We start from the raw sequence: 21,801 nt of genomic DNA, 5'->3' as shown, positions 1-21,801 counted from the left end.
CTGGAGTGCAGAGTTACTACAAGGAGGTTGCTGTTCCTCATGGGGGAAAGGTCTCCAGAAGAAAACAAACCCCAACTTTATCAGGCTCTCTGAAGCACCACTACAAACATCAGAGGGCAGAAGGCAGAGGCACAAGCTGCCAGCCCAGGAGCAAGGCCATTTGAATGACTTCAGACAGACCCACTGACTTCTCAGTGCTTCAGGAGAACAGGTAAAGGACTATTACATTTCTGTTCTGTGACTGGTATCTTAAGGTTCTCATGTTAGCATTGGAGTTTCTTATTTTCTTTCAGAAATTCAGCTCGGTTCTGCTGCTGCTATCACCTCTTTAATTCATTTTACAACAAGATATTTGTTATCAGAAATTGTGCTTTGATATGTGTCAGGTTGATGGATTCAATAAAAGCCCTGTGAGGAGAAGCTGAGTGAATGGGGCTGCAGAAGTGGCGTCATCAAGGGAATTGATACCTTAACAGCCAGTCTGCTGATCTTGCAACAAAAAAAATGCAAATATAATAGCTGTTTTATATCCTCACCCTGGCAAAACAGTCCAGAGGAACATTAGAAAACATTTGCATAAATGTTACTCATGCAAACAAGCTCAGCCTGCTCACTGATAAAAAAAGGTATGTAAAACACGATCCTGCGTGCTGTCCTCTTGTCCTGTTTGGTGTGCAAATTCAATCCAGGGGAATAAAGGCTTTAATCAAAATACAGCTTTTAATTTGATTTTGGGAATTCAAGCAGCAATCCCTTGATATTCCAACCAAAATTTTCCCACAATAATGCTGGAGGACAATTTTACTGACAAATGTTCAGACACAGCCACCTGTACCCCTCAGCAAAGAGACTGAAAAGTTGCATTAGGCTCTCACTGTGAGAGCCAAACCCACAAGCATATAAAATCAGAGGGCTGTTTCCTGATTTAATAAATGAAATCATGTAAAAAACAAGAAAAATTTGAAGAAAGAATTAATAAGTTTTTATCAGACCATATAATACAATGGATGCCCACTACTCTGCTGCAGGTCAAGCAGCGCTTGAAGCCTCTGCTTCACCTGATCAGAGAATCCAGCTACAACATCACCCCTGCACTGGCCTGGAGCACAAAGAGATTTTTTTTTTTTTAACTGGAACTGATTTACAGAACATCTGGAAAAGGTAAAAAAATGTGATGTTGAGATTCAACTTTTAGAAAAGAGAAATAATATTACCAGTCTAAACAAATCAAAGGGAAAAGTTCCACAGCAATTAATCTGAAAAAGGTGAATTACATTGAGGATTTATGGTCATGTAATGAAGACAATTAATTGCTATGAGAGCCATAAAACACATTAAATGAACAGGTTTTTCCCAATTCTACTTGCAAGATAAAATTTATTAACTATGTTTAATGGCTACTTAAAAATTTCTCTTACATATTTATTAAATGTGCCTTTTCAGCCAAACAGAGCATTTTACTAACCAGATTCTACTACTCTAAAAATGAGCAATTTCAAAAAAAACCCTACTTCTCTGCACGTTATCTGCAGATCCATTTAAACTAATTCCTCATGCAATAAGATTACCATCAGCACAATTTCACAAGTGCTGCTAAAAGGGAATCTGCTCATCTCACGTGAGCAAACACCCTGCTGCAAAGATGAATTCAGCTCACATTATCTGAACAGATGTTTCAGTTTTCAGTAGAGATAGGGAGGGAAACCTTGAGTCCTGATGTCATTAAGTGTCACTGTAATCACTTAATTAAAACCCTCTCTACTTGGGAGAGCAGGACACGTGGAAGAAACTGGATTAGGTGGGAGCAGTGACCTCAGAAAGATCCATAACTGAATCTTTTGCTCAGCCAGGGCTGTGTGCCTCCAGCTACAGCTTGTGCACTAAGACTGCCTGAAAATCAGGGACAGATGTTTGCCACTTAAAAGTGACCTAGAAGTGACTCTGTTTCTTATTCACCATTGACAAAATGGGGATAAGCAGCACTTCTGTCTTACAAGGGAGTTGTGTGAACAGATAAAGTTGATGGCAGTCAAGTACTCAGGTATTCACCAGTCCCCAAGATGAAGAGAATCAATAAGGAAAGGCCTCATCTACTCAAGTAAGCAACAACAGTTTGGCCAAATCTTTACAGCACAACCTTCTCAAAGTGCAATGTTCTTCTTAAAGATGAAGTTTCCATAAGTGTTAGATTTAAATAAGAACCAAGTTTTAAATCTGATTGTAATGAAGTAAAATGTTAAAGTATAATCCAAGTCCAATCTAGAGTTTAATGCCTTAACAATAATTTCACACAAATCATTTATACAGACCTAGAGTGAGACTTGGATTGGCTCAGGAATGAGAGGGGAACTCAGTTCCTGCCCCCTATCCAAGGCAGGAGCAGCACCACAGTCACACCAGCAACCAACACATCTGGAGCAGATCCTCACACACCCCGGGACACCCTGGGTACCCAGCAAAACTCACATCCTCACTGCAAGGAAGATTTACATATTTCAACTCAGAAATCTCAAACCCAAACAAGGAATAAACAAAACCGCTGTGATTTCTACATTCTAACAGTGCCAAATTTTCTCTGTGAGAGTCAAGAAGCTCTCCTGATTACGAAATACCTCTCCTACAACCTTCCCTTTTAAGTGTTATAATCACAAGAGCAGTAGCTTGGAAATAAACAGAAGTGAAGAGGATAATAAAGGCAGGAGCAATGTCTAACAAGCTCTTCTTCCAGAAACCAGAGCAGGCAGACAAGCAGAGCTGTGCTGTGCTGTAATGATGGGAACCTTGCCCTGGCAACCGTGTTGTTTGCTTGAAATTCCTGCACAAATTAACAGCACATGCTGTGGTTGGAACAGACCTTTCTTGACCCTCAACATTTAAAAGTTAAGCACCCAATTTAAGCTGTTCCAACCAACTTTTCCCTGCAATTGCCAGACACTGGCAGAGCTATGCTGAAGCACAAGAGTTAGAGCCCACAATTTCCAGAGCTAACATGTCAAGTGCAACCAGATCAAAAGCAGAAGTAATGTACACTCACCTGCATTGTGATTTATTTTAGAGGCTTTTAAGAAAGTCTTGACTTCTTTTCCCTGCTCCTCCACTGACACCAAGCACAGGTGTTATATTGCTGCTGTACTTTTCTCAACAAGATTATAGTGCTGGTTCAGTCATATGAAGGAAGTCAATACCCATGTGCTAAATGAAAAAGGATAATATCATCTGATACCACTCTACTGAGATCTTGCAACTATTGCTTTAAATCTGGTTTTTTGATTTTGGTTTTTGTTTTTTTTGACTCAGAAAACTTTGCCTTCACAGAAATAACTCGACCTAGGTAAAAGAAGCAATAGAGACTGAATTACCCTAAAATCTCATCTAGGACAATCTTCATTAACAATACATCCTGGCCTTCAGTTTCATTTTGGAAAATGGTTGCATATTGCCTTGCTACAGTTCCAGCACAGCCAGGGCAACATTTGTGTGAGTATGAGAGCACTCACACAGACAAAAATTTTAAGTGCTACACACCAATACTATTATACAGGAAATTGGTAGTGGTATTTCCATCCTTTGCACACAGTGAGAATATACAAAGCACAAAGGAAAGCACAGGGCTGAATTACAAACGGGCTACTTCATCTCCTTTTGTTTTCCTCATCTCTGACCCTCAGAATTACAGTCATTAGTGAAACACAACAAGTGGGATTTTCAAAACACAGATTCCTATCACTAAGTATCCATCACCAGCAGCAACACACAACCATCAGCGAGCATTTTGTTCAATAAAGAACTTCACATGAGCAGACACCCCCTCAAGTCCAAGACAATAAAAACACTTCACTCCTGGTGAACCCTTTCTAAATTCAGGGAGAGCAAAGCTTATTTACAGACACAGTATGAGCATGGCATGAATACAGCAATAAACTCAAAGGCTGCTAATGCTCTGCTTTCCCCACATGTAGATATTCAGAAAAGAGCAAAAATACAAGAGCAGGGGAAGAAATACATACCTTACCAAACCTGACTGTTGGACACGACTCGTTTCAGAGCAACATTGGGGTGAAGGTAAGTTCCTCAGGCGACCACCAACCACAATTCCTGTCTGAGCTCCCCAGAGACTCCAGCTCTCCCTTGCCCGTGTCCCTGAGGAAGATGCAGTGTCCTCCAGTATTTCAGAGCCTCAGCTGCAGAGGATGCTGCTCAGAAAAAGAAAAGAGAAGAAGGTGTGGCATTAAATTCTAGGGTCAGTTGTTTGGCAGATTCAGAGCAGAACACAAGACAACATTGGATAGGAATGAAATGTCAAGGCAGGACAGAGAGTCTGTGACAATCCATCATATGTGGCACCTTCAGAGGGCAATCATTGAATTCAAGAAATGTGGTGCAAAGCTATTCTTGCTTTACAGTATTTTATAGTGTCCCTAGACCAGGAAATGAATGACAGCCTGGCTGCTTTTTATTCCAGTCCAATATTGTAACACAAAAGTAAGAAATGCACTTCTCCATAGGGAATATTTTAATTCATTATGGCATTTCTGAAGAATAACAGGACTTTCATATTAAAAGCAGAGACATCACCTCAGTCTTAATACTCTGCACAATAAAATGGCTCTTACTCAAGAAATTCAAAGCTTGGGAGCTCACAGCAGATGGGAAGTCGTGACTGCCAGCCCAACACGCCGCAGTTCCCAAAGTTCTGCCTCCAACGCAATTGTCAGAGACTAGGAGATGTCCTGGGGTTTTCTGGGAGCTGGGGGCTCAGCAACACCACATTTTCTAGCCCACTGTCACTGCTAGAGGTGCTCAGAGCTTCCAAGAGGTCAGACCTGGGCACTGAGTACTGTAGACACCAGGTAGGAGACAGGGATGGAGGCCACCAGCAGCAGCAGCAGCACTGCCAGCAAGCAGAAACCTCAGAGCAGCACTGGGAAGTGCAAATGCTCATCCCTAAGCCCTGGCAGATGGGAAACATCAAAGGACCATCCTTCTCCCACCCAGATAATACAGCCTGTGAAGCAAAACTGGGCACAGCAGCAAAAAACAGGTGAGGATGGAGGAAAGAGCAGCATCTGAGCTCCCTATATCAAGATATATCCATGGCCCATATCCTTAAACCACACCATGAGATGCTTTTCTAAGATTAACTCAGCCTAAGAATTTTATAAAAAGCAAAGGGAAAAAACACCAGAGATATACAAGAGGTTTCCCTCAGAGGAGAAAGCCCATGGCAGCTCCAAGTACCACAAAATCCCATTACACCTTTACAAGAAACCCTGAAACCTTTTGGGCTTGCAAGAAGGAAGATTTCAGCAACCAGCACATGAAACTGTGCATACTGGAAGTTGGCATCATACTGCTTTTTATATATACACACACACACAAATGCACATAATGGGTTTTTTCTTTTTTTGCTGAAGGTCACACAGCACACATAGTCACACAGATCAGAACAATCAAATAAATTGACTTTATTTAGCACTAAGTACATTACTGGACCTCATATGTTCCATACACACCTTAAGGCTCCACAACACCTTGCAGGACACCCACAACAGGAGTCAGGGTGGCAGACCTCAGCCCTGTGATTACTGCACACATTTGCAGAACTCCTGCCTCTCTTGAACTCAAGATAAGAAGGACAAAAGTGGACCTTCAGCTCCTGACCTCTTCCAGGTCAACCATGAAAAATCAGGTTGCCAACTGAAATGGCTGCTGAGTGACTTATGGGCACAGGAATGGCTGATGCTGCACTAGTTTGATCTGCAGGCAGCACTAAGACCTAATTCTACTGCTTTTAAGGGGTTTTATCACTGGAGACCACAGCTACAATTACTTTTTCATTTCTACTCATAAATTCTAACACAGAATAGTCACTAAAGAAAATCAGTGCTACATTTCTGTGCATTAACCCCAGCATCAGCTGAGTAGGGGAAGTAACAGCAATAGGACCAGGTCATCACTGCAACCTGAGTGCAGGGGCCTGGGCCCAGGCTGGGAAAGGGGGAGTTCTGGATATTCCTGTTTAGTACAGTTTGCCAAAGAATATCTAGCAATGGGAAGAAGAAGTAACTGGAAGTGTGGATGTGGAAGTTGTTTTCACCTCCACATCCACACCTCCTGTTACTTCTTCTTATTCATCACAAAATGCAGTGAGTGTGCACAGTTCCCATCTCTCATGATATAACTGAGATGGGGCAACTTAATGAAATGAAATCAATGGCCAGGTTTCCAGGGAGCAGCAAAGTGTAAGATGCTCCAGTCTGAAGGCAGCGTGCTTCCTCCACACTCTGCTGATGTGCATCACACTAGACAGAGGCAGGGAGCCAGACCAGGGACCATCCTAGTCAGCAATAAAGTAAGGAGCTACAGAAGATAAATGCATGGAAACCCTCATGAGCTGTAATTTGTGTTGGCTCAGAACCAAACAAGGGAAAAAAGAAGAAAAAATGTAATTAAAAAAAATTTAAAAAAAGGTATGCCATTTGTGTTGCCCAAATCTGTACAGTTTTGCAGAGAGACCCCTTCACATTCAGTAGGTCAGTCCTGACCTGCTGGCCCATGTCCAGCTGGTTTCCCTCTCACAGCCTCAGAGATCTCACCACAGTGCTGCCAAGATGCTTCTTGGACCTCCTTGGCTTTGGGCAGCTCTTGCCAAGCCCAGAGCCTCAGGAGCATCCCAGAGTGAGAACACAGTGTCCAGAGCAGCTGCGGCTTCCCACCCCTGGAAGTGTCCAAGGCCAGGCTGAACAGGGCTTGGAGCAACCTGGGGTAGTGGAAAGTGTCCCTGCCCATGGCAGGAGGTGGGACTGGATGGTCTTTAAGATCCTTTCCAACCCAAATCCATATGATCCCTGACACAGAAATCATCCATTTAAGCCTTATAGGAGCTGGCACTGTTCCTACCCGAAACCAAACCAAGTCTGAACTTCCAAAAAATGCCCCATGTCCTAGAAATCCCAGAGTCTCCTTGTGCTGTTCCTGTGCTCCCCCACTCGCCTTTGATCAGAGGGAACACGCCGACAAACTGCAAATTACTTTCATTATCCCACCACTTGAGATTTTTACATTCAGTTAACATAGTTAAGTGGTATCAGATCCGTCTTCCACTCACAAAAGCCAGCATATGGATGTTCTCATTAATCAGAAAAGGCAGACAAGACATTTTTCCAGTAAAAAGAGAGTATTTCCCTTGGAGGAATCTCAGTCCTTTGCTGATGGAAAGCATGAATTATACAAAATAACAATATACTTTAGATGTAACAAATAAGCTCAAATATTAAATTTGAAGACACCATTTCTATCTTGGGATGTTTCCAGGCCACCAATCAATGAAGTCTGGGAGACTTTCTGTCTCTCAGGAAGCCTTGCTGTACCTTTGGCCTGTTCTTAATTCTTGTCTTTAGGCATCAACTATTGATCCCTGTCGGGGTGAGGACAGGAGCTGGCTGGACCCTCCTCTGACCCAGCACTCTCATCCTTAGATTTGTGTGTCATGCAGCTGAAGGTGCCTTGTGGCAACACCGATGAGCATCTGCAACTTCAGCAAGAGTTACCTAGAAGCTAAACAACACATCTGTGAGCAAATATTACAGTGTAGTAGATATTCGAATTAGTATTAGTTTGCCTCATCAAATATTAATTACAATCTACCTAATTGCAATTGAATAAATTAGTTGGGTGGAGAAAAGATTAAATATTTTAAGTGGCTGGTGAATGAAAAATAATTGAAAACATAACTCCTTGCTTAAATACTAAATTTCTTTTGTTTTTATTGCTAGTGTGGCCATTAAGAAATCAGAATTCCATTAAGTGTGTGCACTCACGTAGATGTATATGACACATATGGAACATGTATATTCTGTATATATATATGAATATATATGAATGTACATTCATGTATATTCTTCCAACTTCCCTCCTTCCCTGAAACTAAACTTGAGTATTTCCAATTAATAAAGAAGACCTCCACTGGCAGAGCCAGAAGAAAGGCTGTGAAACAGGCAAGGGAAAACACATTTTTAGTGCTAAGTATTTAGCAAGGTCACCTGCCTCTGCAAAGGCAGGAAAAGAGATCCCCCGGCAGACTCTGAACACAGCAGGGGATTACACCAATTCATTAGCAGGGATAGCTGCTAATTACAGCCCAGGACACAGTCCCCACACAGCTGAGCAGGGAACAACTGCTGCTTTTTTGCTTTTTCCTCAGGATCAAGCTCAGAGTTTCCTGCTGAGCCCCAGGCCAGCATCAGCACAACCCCACCACAGGCTCCAGCTCCAAGCCAAGCTCTCTGCTATCCCAAAGGATGCTCCTGACTCCTCAGAGCTCCAGCCCCAGGGGAAGCTGTGGGAACAACAGCTCACCACATCAGCTCCATCTCTGCTGAAGATCTCACATTAATTTACTGCAAAGGTGACACGGGTGAAGAAGGGAATAAAATGAGACTTTGAATCCTTCCTTCCAGAAGGCTAGTGGTAAAAAATTGGTAGCAATGCAACTCTGGCAGATTTCCAACTATAACACTTTAGAGTGTTGCCCACAGCCGTGTCCCAGACACACTTTATCATTCACATGGCTCAGTGCAAAACATAAATAAAACAGAAGTCATCAGCACTACTGGCACTCAGCTGTTTGGAGGCTTTCCCCCCCCTTCCCTGCCAACAAAACAAATAGTGAAACAGGAGAGCTGCAATTCAAGTGGTAACAACCAGCATTAGAAATTTGGTGGGGGCTGGTGGTGTGATGGGAAATGAATCTATTAAAGCATGCAGGCAATAATGAAATGAAGATTGAGATTAATACAATAAAATACTGTGATGCTGCTGAAGATCAGCATTGATTTTTGTTATCCAAATACAAACTAATGGTATCCAGGAAAAAGGAAATAAGGGGTTAATCACCCTTGTTGAAGGAACTATTCCCATCCCAATAGCATCAATGTTACATTACCAGGTTCAAAAGTGCAATTCATATCTTGCTGTGTTAGAAAATGCTATGACACTGAACAGGTTTTGCTGCTGTTGCACATAAGTAAATACTTTCTGAAGATGAACCCAAGAAATGCCATGGAAATACTCCCAATTTGAGATAATAAACTCCTTTCTTCAGCAGGCAGTTGCTTTTAACCAAAGCTGCTTCCCAAGTTCAAAAGCATTAAGTTGCAGGTTACTGTCTAACTCTCCAGCTGCCAAAGCTGCATTACACTATTAAGTGTTTTTATTATTATTACTCCTACTGTTACAGTCTGCTTAGACTATAAAATAAGATCTCTTGGGCCCCTTAGATGTTTACATCTGCCCTTGCACTGGAGCTCTTTCAGCAGATGATTGTTTCTTCCGCCAGTTCAACTGAAAGCAAAGATGAAGTTACTGCAATGAATATGTCCTTGTCAAATAATGCTTTCAAAGGGTTGGAAGCACATTTGTGGGGGGAAAAAAGCAATTCTGAACTCACTTCAGTGGTGAGTAGCAACCAGCTTCCATTTAACCAGACAGATCATCAAAATAATCAAGTAATGAAATGAAGCCACTTCTCCCAACAAGAGCTGACAGGTTTGTACCAGAAGCAGCTGTGGGATACAACCTCCACTGATGGAACAAGATCTAAGTGGATTTCCTCTTACTCTAACCTGAAATGGGAATCTAACAAGGAAACAATCCTGTCACTCATCTCAGTGTCACAGTTAAGCTACAGTCTCCCTTTCACAGTTACTGGTTCAAGCAGGTCCCTTCATCATAAATTCAAAACAAGTTTCTCCAGCCCCAAGTGCACATCATCAACATTACCTTGTTTCCCAGCTCACTGAAAAGCTTCATTTCCAAATTTAGGATGGCAGAGTCCTAAACTCATTGGTAAGGCAAAGTCAGTGCTTTTATTTTCCTTTATACTCTTCATCCCTTTAACACTGAGCTAGGAACAGATGTTTTGCAAAAGTTGGGACAGATTATCACTTTTCCAGCTTCCCCCTCTCCTCCTGTGGCTCACATATTCACACACCTCTGCCAGGGTGTTCCCAGGGCGAGGGCTCCACTCTGAAACCACAGCAGAGGTGGGATGGGCTGTGAAAACCTCAGCTGACCCAAGAGAAAGAAAATTTATCAGCCTGTGCAGCAACACAGAATTACACTAACCAGAGAAAAAACATGGATTTTTTGATCCATCCCAATGAAAACTTCCACCCAAGCAAAGTAAGCAGGATCAGGACATTAGACCATAAGCTTTTCATACACATACTATCCTTCTCTATCAAAGGTATTAACTTGACCACTATTAACTTTAATCTCATTTGAACTCAGCAAATTTCCATTATGCCATACAAAACTGACTTCTCTGCCTCTTCTTCAGATGTGCTTTTGCCCTTTTTCCTATTTTTCTCCCTTTTCTCTTCTTTAAATTTTATTTTGATTTTTCTTTATCCAAAAATTTAATTTAAAAGACTCTTCAGATAAAACTTCCCAACCTTTCTGGCACTGGCTGCACTCTGCTCTCACTGGAACCAGTGAGCTTCATGATGGACCTGCATTAACAATGGTCACAAGGAACAACTGCCTTTGCTGTCCTGATCTGTCACTGCTCAGAGATTTTTGTTTTATGTTACTGCCACTTCTAACTCATATCCTGTTAGAAAATTAATAAGGAAATGCATATACCTCTATCTACTATTCAATGTCATTGCTAAGAAAAGCTTTTGGCCTTTGCTTAAGTTACTTCTCTCCAAAGTCACTTAACCCTGTAATGTTATTGTTTATCTCTCTGGAACATAGTGGGATGAGCTGGAACTCCAAATGTTAGAGAAAATGCAAGTATATTGGATTCTGTGGCACCTGGAGGACACACAGCTGTCAGCCAAGTGTGAAGCCAGAATCTGAATAGGGTTTTCATTATAAATTCAGGCTATTATTTTCAAACTTTTGATTTTAAAAGCCACACTTTTTAATAGCATCACACTCTGCTGCATTTCCTGAGAATGTGCTTCTCCTTTGATGCTTTAAGGCAGCTTTAGTTGTATTAGGAAGAACAATTGTGTTTTGGTCATTTTGCAAACTTTGAAAAGTTTGGATAAATTTGTTAATTACAAAATCCCACCCATTGCTGCAGCTCTTACAACCCAGGGAAGGCAGGAGTGAACAAAGCCCAGGAATGACACAGAAGGGGCCCTCACTCAGGGCAGAGATCTGTTAGCCTGGAGCATGCATCAAATTCAACAACACTTGAAAACACCAGCCTGACTTCCAGAATGTCCTTGGCCTGTGTGGATCACATAACTGAAGAGAAAGAAATGAAATTTGAGCTGGTAACCAGCCTGGTAAAGGCCTAGAGCCTTTGAGTGCCTTAATTTTAGCAGAAAGGACAGAGCAGGAGGACACAGGGGAAGCAGGATGTGACCTGGCACAGCATCAGGGGTGAGAAAAGGGTGAGCAGGTGACTGGGGAGTGCACTGGGGAGCCAGCAACAGCCCAGAGCAGACCTGGGGCTGTGGGAGGATGCTGAAGCTTTCTAGGAACAGTGTCATGAGTTTGGAGAAGTTAAAGTTAAAAAGGACCACAAAGAAAGAAAAGCAAGCCCCAGAAGCTGGCCTTCCACTGCAATGCACCTGCAATTGCACACCACAACTCCTCCCTTCATGTTCTCCCTCCTCTCCAAACACACACACATCCCTCCTCAGCCTCCACATGGGAGAGATCTCCAGCTCAGCCATGCAAACACCTCCTGCTGCCTGCTCTCACACAGAGAAGGCTTCTTGGATTCCAACAAAGTCAGCAAATACCTGCAATACTCTAATTCACCCATAAAACAAGGCAGGGTCCCAGTGCTTCTGGGGGGAAACTCTGCCTTAAAGTGCTGTAAATCCTAAAGAAAGGAGCAAAAATACAGTTCCCAGCAGAGCCAGCCTGAGCAGCAGTGCCTGAACTGCCTCAGAGCAATCTTTGATTTGTGCTGAAAACCAAAACAGCTAAAATGGGACCATCAAACGTCAGGGAGTTTAGAATACCCTTGTTACAAAATAGGCTGGATTCTTGTCAGACATGGCCCTGCTGCCTCCAGGGCCAGACCCAGCCAGAAATATCCCATTAAACCCAGGCAGAGCCTGGCATGACATGAAAAAACTCATTTAGCCACCACTGGCAAGGAAACCATACAGGGCACCTCAACCCCATCTAAATCTAGACATGGCTAAAGTACAGTAATTAAATACAGATTAAAACTACTTCTACAGGGCAGCACTGGAGATAGAAATTGGCCTTTTCACTGATAAAGATTTGTATTTCCTGCAGGTGCACACTGACACACAGAGTTAGCAGTGCTTACAGGAGAACTGCCTGTGCCATCAGGTGCTTGCATCACTGCTCTCCCACCCACACCTCATCTCACCAGCACAAATTAAAAATATTAAAATTAAAATATCATTAGAAATATGGACCCACAGATATATATGAGAGTCTAGGGTGCTTTTCTTCTTTTTAAAGTGCTTCTAAAACTCCAGATCATACTGTTGTCAAAACTACACCTGCAGTTCTGTGTGCATTTAAACCAACTAGCACAAATTCAGCTCAAAGGTTGGAGGTTTTTTTGTCCACTAAAGCTTAAACAATTGGATACTGCAAAAAAGCCTGCAGCTGCCTATCTGCATAGCACTGCAAACAGTTTGAACACCACTAAAATAAAATTCACTGATTTGAATTTATCTTTGGTGTGACTTCAGTGGGCCTTTGCAGGGATAAATTTGGCCCCTGGTTCTGGGACACGAAAGGACTATGAAATCTATGAAGCCTGTAGAAATGTCAATGAGCAGGTTTGGATGTGGGCAAGCCTGTGCATCGAGGAATTCTGCTCATTACAAATCTGAAAATCTTCAGCAGCTTGCAAAATGCTGCTCTTAGAAACATTTTGAGGAGCTATAAATAGGCTGCTCAGCCCATGATAAATTATAATCTGCAAGACCAGAAATTACTATAGCTCTGGGTTCTCAGTACAAGCTTTCAGGACTTCTCTGAGCAAATTTTCAGACTTCAAGTTTTCATCTGTGTGTGCCCTTGTCTATAGATGAATGTCAGAGTCACCTCTGAGCTTTTCCCATTACTAACAAAATGTAGTATTTTTAAAGAGTCAAAACCTGACACCAGTAATACAAACTGAAATGCTCTTGTGACATTCCCAGTTTAAAAACAAAATGAGAAAGGCTCAAGTTCCTACAGTCTGATGTCCCCGAAGCTTCTAATTTTCAGAAGCCATAGAGTTTCACTGCCTCTCACAAGAAAATTCAGAAATTTTGATGCAACCTCCTGAACCCTTGAGCCAGCTTGAAGTTACAGCCTCACACTCTGCTCCTGGGGATCAACTACCCAAAGGGCTGAATTTCACCAGCTCTGAGCTGCATTCAGAGTAGAAATAGTTGCACATTCCTGCTAACTCATCTCCTCTTATCAAGAAAAGCTTTTCTGCTCTGATTGCTCACTAAGCTGGAACACTGACATGAGGACAGCACACGCTCCTCACAAAAAATATAAAAACAATAAGTAGAGGAGGAAAAGTGTATGATCAAATTTGCAGTCTGTGTAACTCAGACTGAAGTTTTTTAAGCTAATGATTACAGAGTATTTTTTTTTCCTTTTCAGATCCATACTGTGCATTGTGGTTTTCCAATCAATCCAAAGAGATGTGACAGCCACTATGCACTGACAGCCATTGTACAGTGCCCATTACAATTATACACAGGCAATTATTGCTGGGCCAGAGACTCATGGGAAATGTGCTTTCCCCTTCCTATTTCACTGTGAAAGGACAACAAGAAGTAGTTAAAGTATATATTAATGGTTTTTCAAATAATATACTTGATTACATCCACTGCAGAATAATTTTTCTTCATGTTTCTATAATGAATGTGACCATGAAAAGCAGATTTATGCCCACAGTTTGTATCATTATAAACTCAACTCATTTGATGTGAAAAACCTACAGTTTAATTGCTTGATTTAGATTTTGGCTGGTAAAATGCATACTGAAACATTACTATTTTAATTATGTTAATTTACAAGTGAAAAGCTAAATTTGCAAAGGCAATAACATTAATTATTTACTTGCCCATTAAAGCTGAATATTTATTACCAGGATAATTGGCTTCATAAGTCTGCCAAAAAAATTAAAAACAAGTTTATGTACTGACTTACAGAGGAATGAGTGATATTGTAGCATCTCTCAGCAGGTTGTGTGTTTAATGGATTGCTCTGATATATAACTACATTTCTTTCATTTATAGTCTCTTTCATTCAGTTTTTTAAAAGATTTTTTTTCCCTTATAAAGATGCTGGTTGAGACTCAGAGCAAGCTCCTTTACTGCTCTGCAGCCAGAATCCTTTGTGCAGTGTGAGGGACTTCCACTGGTCTTAATAATTTATGAAGATTGCATCTCACCTGGTCATCTAAATGCTCACTGAATGTAGAATTACACTGGGTTAAATCAACAGAAAAGGAAAACAGTGACCCAGAATAATCCAGCTCACAGCCAGAACAGGAGGGTTAAGAAAAACCAGTAGTGAGGAGTCTCCAGCTTTGCTGGTATTTTAGCTTCAGTTCCATCTGCAAGATAGCAAATATATTCAATGCTTACTTATGCATGCATCCTCAAAATAATACAATTAACTTACTAATGCTTACAGAACAATTTGTATATTACCTTGATGGAGGATGAAAGGCTAATTTTGATTGCTGTCTAGACACAAATCCTAATTCCATTTGGCAATGTCTCACCAAGCAAACCCCTTCCCTTCCTGCTTATGCTCCTTAAATGTGTGACTTTCCCAGCAGGTGCAGGATCACTAAAGAGCTGCAGCACCGTGGACATCAGCAGGAGCCAGGATGGACTTGTGTCCCTTTCATCTTCCCTGTGGGTAAAAACCCTCTTTGACTGAGGTCTGCAGAGTGCACAGGTTAACCTGAGGAGGCAGCCCTGAGGCAGAGCTCATGGAGACAGTAACTAGGATTTCAATCAATATTTATTTATTCAGGCGTCCTCAATACAGGCTGATTACATTCAGATTACAGCCTGAACTCCCAGCCATGCTGTAATTATATTGCCAAGGAAGGGCAGAAGCATCCATGAAAGAGAGGCAGTAGGTCAGTGGATTTGGCTTCTCATCCTAAGTGAGAAGGAATGGGTTGAACCACACTTTAAAACTTTGCTGTCCTTATTTTTTTTTCCTGCAACTCCTCTGCAGCTGCCTGCAGCCCAGAGAGATGGAATGTCTGAACCTCAGTCTTGGGGGAACTGAGGCTTTAAATATCTGCATCTCACACTGCCATCTCACCTGGCTGCATTCAGGACAGTTATTTTTATTAGTATTGTTGTTGTTGTTGATATAATTATTCTTATAAAACTGATACAGGGGAAAGAAAAATCAAACCCCAAAACTTCTAACTGAAAACCTGAACTTTCCTGTCCATGTGTAACTCTCACACTCCAAGAAACTTCTGTCTTTTCTCATATTATGCAGGACAGTGATCCTCTTGCCAACAGGGCAGACATGCCAGTATCTCTGAGTGCCAATTTTCCCTGACTACAAAAGCAGCACAGCTCAGTATAACCCAGCACTGCATGAACACAAGACACAAAAGTGCAGGACAGCCAGCAGAATTTGCTCACACCCAACCAGTAATGCTGAAGACACATTTTTTGGCAGGGTGATTCAGTGCCCCCAGAATGACATGGGGTGATATTTCATGGGGTGATGTTCAATCAGGTTGGAGCTGGAGCTGGTCCATGCCCACATCCAGGACATCCTAGGGGCTGCAGGTGAAGGCTCCACATGCACAATTCCACGGCCACTGGCATGGGCTGCAAGGCTCCCCACTAATTCCTGGATTTAAACCCGAGCTGGAGCTTTCCCTGCTGCCTGCTCTGCTCAGGGCTGCAATCAGCTCACACACATCCAACAGCCATGGAAGCAAGCACAGCTCCTGTCGTGTGTCTGGGAGTTTGGTGCAACACTCCCTCCCCTGACAGCCTGAGCAGCTCAGAAATGATCCATATGGTGACACTCACTCACACACAACGATGCTACTTTCCAGGCTTTCCCTCAGAAATATCTGACTTGCTTAAATACATCTGCAGCTTCTTACCCTCAGCAAAGCACAGACCAATGAGGGAATAGCTCAGAATCACTAAGCAGGGGAAGAGTAAGAAATTTTTCTACCTTTAAAAATTTGTTACTTAGACCAAAGGTCAAACTTACAGAAATACTAATCATTCAGAAAGCTCTTATGAGTTCAAGTCTATAAAATACTCATTTATTTGTAAAATGCTTCACTGAAATTTAAATTTTTTTTAAGAACTTAGTTAACTCTAAGGAAAATACAGTATTTCAAACTAAAACCCAAGCACTTTTATTTAAAAGGCTAACTCCAGAAGTTTTGTGCTGTTCCCCTTTGGTTTCAGCCCAGTGTTTGCTGAACCTGGCCTCTCCCTGGCTATCAAGGTATTAATGGTCTGGCACCAACCAGTGCCAACACATCAGACTGTGAATTCCAGATCAGCTCTGGCACGAAGCAGCAAAACTCACAGCTAAAGACCTGGTATGAGGCAGGGTGGTAAACAAGAATAATACTGCATGACAGACTACTAGCAGGAGAGAGGATGGCAAACAGAAGATAATTGTCAAGCATGTGGTATTTTTAGCAACAATCAACCAAAATGCCTTAGACATCAATTTCAAGCCACTTAATCCTCTTAATGACATGCTATGGCATTTGTTTGTGATTAGGGTTTCACTTTGTTTTCTATAGAAGATTCCCCTCAGACTCCTGCATTCAATGTGCTTTGTAAATAGTTCTGCCAGTATGCTGAGTATTAGGTTAGAGTTTACTTATCACAGTGCTAAATTATTCCAGCTGGGTCATTATTAATTCTCCTAATTTTACTGTCATTTGCTATCATTACAACAACGCAGCACCCCATGGATACATTTATTACAGAGCGTAAATCCAGGGCTCCTCTGAGCTGCTGGAATGCCTACTCTGCAATCTTTATGCAAAAGCTTGAGGAGTGGTTTAAAAGAATTATCTTTAGGAAAACTTTTTAAAGGCTTACCTCTAGCTCGCCCTCCTCCACCCACCCATCACATTTGTGCAGGATGTTAGGTAAGTTTCCAGCATGTGATACTCCCCTGCAATACAGGCTATGGCCCACGGCAAAGCTCTTTCATAGGAAATGCACTGGGGAAAGGGATGCTGGAGAGAGCAAAGAGGATGGCACTGCAGTCTATGCAATTTCCATTGAGAGAAAGCATACATAAAAATAGACATTTAAAAATACCCTAATGTATATTCCTCCCCCCTTCAGAGAACTTATGCACTGCCTATTTCCTTTTCCTAACACAAGCATATGCTTGATTGGGTCTCGATTCAGCAAAGTAATTCATTCAGGGCAGAGCTTTTAGCACCTGTTAAAACCTGTCAGACACAAACTTAAGCAGATGCTTCAGAGTTTTTCTAAATCAGGACTGTAACTGGATTTACCAGCGCATGAATTGCTCCACGTCATACAGACTGTGAAATTTTGGTTCTCTTATGAAGGCAACTGCCTACCTGGTTTGAGTCTGGCAACAAGAGGCCATGACTCAAGTTTTAGGAAGCTGCTCTGAAACAGTCCTGAATGTGCCAGTACTGTCCCCTTCCCCACATGATCCTCCCTCAGTAAAGCTGCAGCATTTTCTCAGTGCAGTACCAGATTAATAACAGAGGTACTAGACCTGGTTTTGTTGCTTCCCTCCAAAGCTGTCCACATCCTTAGGGAACACCATGTCACAGCAGCCACCCCTCAGTTCGGGGTCCACAGTGACATTCCCTGAGCTCACCTGGAGCAGTGGTCCCTACACAACAATTCCATATGTGCAGCTGGGTTTCACCTTTAATGACTGGGGCTCACCCACACTTGGGAGCTGTACTTTTTGGTCCATCATTCAAACAACTGATCAAAATTATTAAGGCAGATGCTTCTCACACTCCATGGCTGAAATGACCAATAACATCTGAGTTAAACATTAATATACTTCTTTTAAGACTTTGTTAAAGCCAGGTGTACACCCAGTAGTAGCTGTTGCACAGTGAAATCCTTGCTACCTGGGCATATGAAGCTCTGCTAAAAGAAATTTATGAATCCACTGATCAAAAACTTTGACAGTCACAAGTCTGAGCTTTCTCTCAGGTATGAGAGCACGATGCTCACGTGAGCATCACACTCCTGGCTACAAAGTGCTTTTGCTTTACTCCTCTCTTGGGTATTAGTCACACAATCAGAAAAAGAAATCAGATTATTCTGGGCTTAAAGCATGTCAGTTGCTTCGTGCTGCTCACAGGTATGTGCTCACAGGTAATTTGCTCTGTATCTTCCCTGGTATTTACAAATCTCTGTTTCCCTTGTAGTGTCCTCTGTGATGACAGGTACTATGTTTGCCTTCCTCCAGAATTCTGACAATTGCCCTATTCTCCACAAGCTTCTGAGAGTTGTAAATAATTCAGTGGCTACATTTCATAAGGCCACATTGACCCAAATATATCACAGTTACCTAAATACTCCTTATCTTGTTCTTGCCTTTGCTTGTAAGCCCTCTTACAAGGAACACAGTTACAGATCTGACACAGTTATTAACCTTTCTGTGAAGAGCAGTGCAAAATAATGGCATTTTGTATTTCTGTCTTCTCTTCTAGTCCATTTATTTGCTTCCCTTTCTTCCTGATGGACTCCTGCCTTCCTCTTACTTCCAGTGTGTTTTAAGTCATTTTATAGCCTTTTATAGCCACAAATGATTTTGCCTCTATGTCCTTCTGATTTTAGCCTGTGTGGCTGCACACCTGGTGGTGTTCTTGGCCACACATCTTTGCTTTGTTCCATTTGTACCAATACATAACACTGAAAAGCTTTGTTTGCTGTGCTACTCTCCCAAAATTATCTTTGTGCATAGAGCCCCAAAAGCCTCTATTCCACAGCACTGCTTCAGTTAACAAGTTTGCACAAAGAATTTTCAATATGAGAATGGAGAACTTTCCCTCTTCCAACTTTTGGCATCCCAGCTCATTATTCCAAACAAGCTCAAAAGGTGAATCCCTTTGTTAATCCACTACTCTGCCCAAACCCAACCTACTCAGACATTCCAAGAAGAAGTTCCATGATGTATCCTTTCATTCTAGCCAACAACATATCTGTGTCCTAAGTTTTCTGCCTACAGCCCACTGATCAGCACAAATTAATTTTCCTCACCAAGAGGAACACCCTTGAAAAAATGTCCCACAACCAATTCAAATCAAAATGCCAGCTGCTCTCCACTTACCCCTGCCTTCACAGCCTCCCTTTAAATATTCTGGTGGCATCGTTTTTTCTTCAATACTTTTTGGATTTTGTACACCTTGGTCACGACCCCTCTTAATCTCTTCTATTCTAATGAATATAAACATAATTTTCTTAACCTCGCCTCCTGTTTTATAACCCCTGAGGCCCTTTATCATCTTTGTCAAGACTGTATCCATAATTAGGGTATGTAAAAAAGATCAAAAGGACCGAACAAGAAAGTGCCTACTTGACACAAATTGTTACATGAATAAGCAACATCTTCAGCCCAGACTCCCCCTTCCCATCTCAACCCCGTGTCAGAGGGCAAGCTGCTGCTGATTCCTGCACATCAGGTGGTGCAGCCAGGACAGGTTTTGTCACTGCAGGGTGCTCCACTCCACCAAGGGCATTCTGCAACATTCACCTTTTCTGCTGTTTGTGCCAACTCATTCCAGCTGCACACACAGACACCTGCCTTTATATTCTGCACAGGTAACCCAAATGTTGGGATCAGCCAGGCTGCCCCCCACCCTCTGTGCACACACTGCCATGGACACTGTCCCAGGCAGCAGACTGCTCCCTGCAGGTCCTCAGAAGTGTAGGGGCATGTGCAACCTTGCTGACCATTCCTCATGCAGGAACTGCAGATGAATGTAAGACAACAACTGGCCTTCAGTGCTCACAGTGACCAGCATCCCTCAGCTGGACACATCCTTGAATACTCCCCTGATTAGCAGAGAAGTTTCAAAGGGATGCACAAAAACCACGAAAATGCCCAGGGCAAAGTTGAACGCCTTACAGAGAATATCACTGTTTACTTATGGATTATTCTGTATGATATTCAGAATTTGAAATTTGCCATAGCAGATCAGACAAGTGCTCTGTTTAGACCATAAAGCTGAATCAGACAGCAGCAAAAGCAGAAGCTTCAGGGAAGAGTTTGAGAAACCTCTGCAAACACTTACACAAGAACTGAACCACCTGGGCTGTTTTCTTCCTCATCTTCATTCACCAGAGAATAGGTCAGATAACCTGAAAAGGAAGAATTTCTCTACCTCTCCCTTTCACTGCTTACCATTGATGTTGAATGGTCTCTCTGCTGTGAAATCATGTCCAACCCTCTGGACTTCAGCTCTTCAGCTTCTGTCCTTGGTGGCACCTTGCTGCAGTTTGTCCCCCAGCCTCAGCAACTCCACAGCCCATCCCACACCCACAAAATGTGAAATCACAACCCCATGACCAACTGTGCTGCTCTTCCAAAAGAGGCTCCTTGCAAAATTAGTGAATCCCCCCAAATCTGTTTTGCAGAGGCAAATTTAAGGTGCTTTATTATGGAAATGTGTGTCAAGACACCTCCCCACAGATTGTGGCACTCCGTGGTGTGGCACAGTTATGCAGGGCTGATGCTGCATTAGGTTTTACAGAACACAAGGCTGCAACCTGTTTGTAGTGGGGTTGCAACCTGTTCAGGCATAAAAGTGAAAATGAATTTATTTGCCCTTGGCACTCTTTGCAAGTACATATCTGCTGCTCAGCAGGTACAGGCAGTAGTAACAACCTGCAGAAGGAAATGGTGCTAAAACTGCAGCCCACGCCAAACTTACGACTCTATTTTTCTTCCCCATTATTAGCTATCAGATGGTTACTATGAAACATTATCTGTGTATTTCATCATGCCCACATTTATGCTCCACGAGCAAATCAGCAGCTGAAAATAGCTTTGCACTCCTCCAAGAAACCTCACTGCTGTTACAAGATCTAAACTTGGTAGTTCTTTATCAGCACCATATTTACAGAGGCAATTCCCACGCTGCTGAGCCTCATCCCTACAGAGGTGGGAGACCTGCACTGCTGCTAATGCCACCGATCTTCAAAAAGAAAATGCAGCTGCAGCTTCAAGAGCAAGGGCACACAGCTGCCTGGCTGGGTTAGGGCTGTAGGATTCAGCTGCAAACATTTACAATGCTGCTATTTATGACCAAAATACCACCCATCAGCTTGGATACAGTAAGAAAATTATTCTATGACATTTGCTTTGTGAGTTTCTTTATTTCATTTGAGTTTCAAAAAGGTTTTTCAGTCCCCTCAGAGAAAGCAACAACTTGCTCCTCCCCTCCCACCAACTGCCTGCAAATTTTGACTTTAAATCAGCTCTTTGTGAACGACTGAGTAGCTGCCACATTACAGTACTCTGGATCAGATTTTCATATTGGTATGAGCTTAAAATAACTATGAAGTTCATATTTCTTCACCAGATACATGCTTGTAGACAAATTCTGCTCATAATTCTGCTGTCCCCATGAAGATGCAAAGTACAGAAGCTCATACCTATTCCACATCTACTACCTGGGCAGCAGGGACAGAGCTCAGCCTAGAGAGAACTATTATTAAACTAGAGCAGGTCCACACTTTTTGGCCTCCAAACCAAGAAAATAATTCCATGAGCTTTTCTCTACTTCTTGAGCCACAAATAATCGGTGGGGAA

General features: G+C 42.3%; 1 protein-coding gene across 2 annotated transcripts in view; it reads right to left on the bottom strand.

Moving 5' to 3' along the window:
- SGCD (sarcoglycan delta) overlaps positions 1–21,801 on the bottom strand; it is a 307,428-nt gene that overhangs the window by 193,202 nt on the left and 92,425 nt on the right. For both annotated transcript variants that reach the window (XM_030229318.2, XM_030229319.2), the window contains exon 2: positions 4,008–4,193. The gene's annotated coding sequence lies outside the window, so the exon portion shown is untranslated. The remainder of the gene's footprint in view (positions 1–4,007; positions 4,194–21,801) is intronic.

The sequence above is a fragment of the Serinus canaria genome, chromosome 13 (genome assembly GCF_022539315.1).
Source record: "Serinus canaria isolate serCan28SL12 chromosome 13, serCan2020, whole genome shotgun sequence".
NCBI classification, from domain to species: domain Eukaryota; kingdom Metazoa; phylum Chordata; class Aves; order Passeriformes; family Fringillidae; genus Serinus; species Serinus canaria.
Note: the sequence above shows the minus strand (reverse complement) of the source record. Positions and strands in the feature narration are given on the sequence as shown.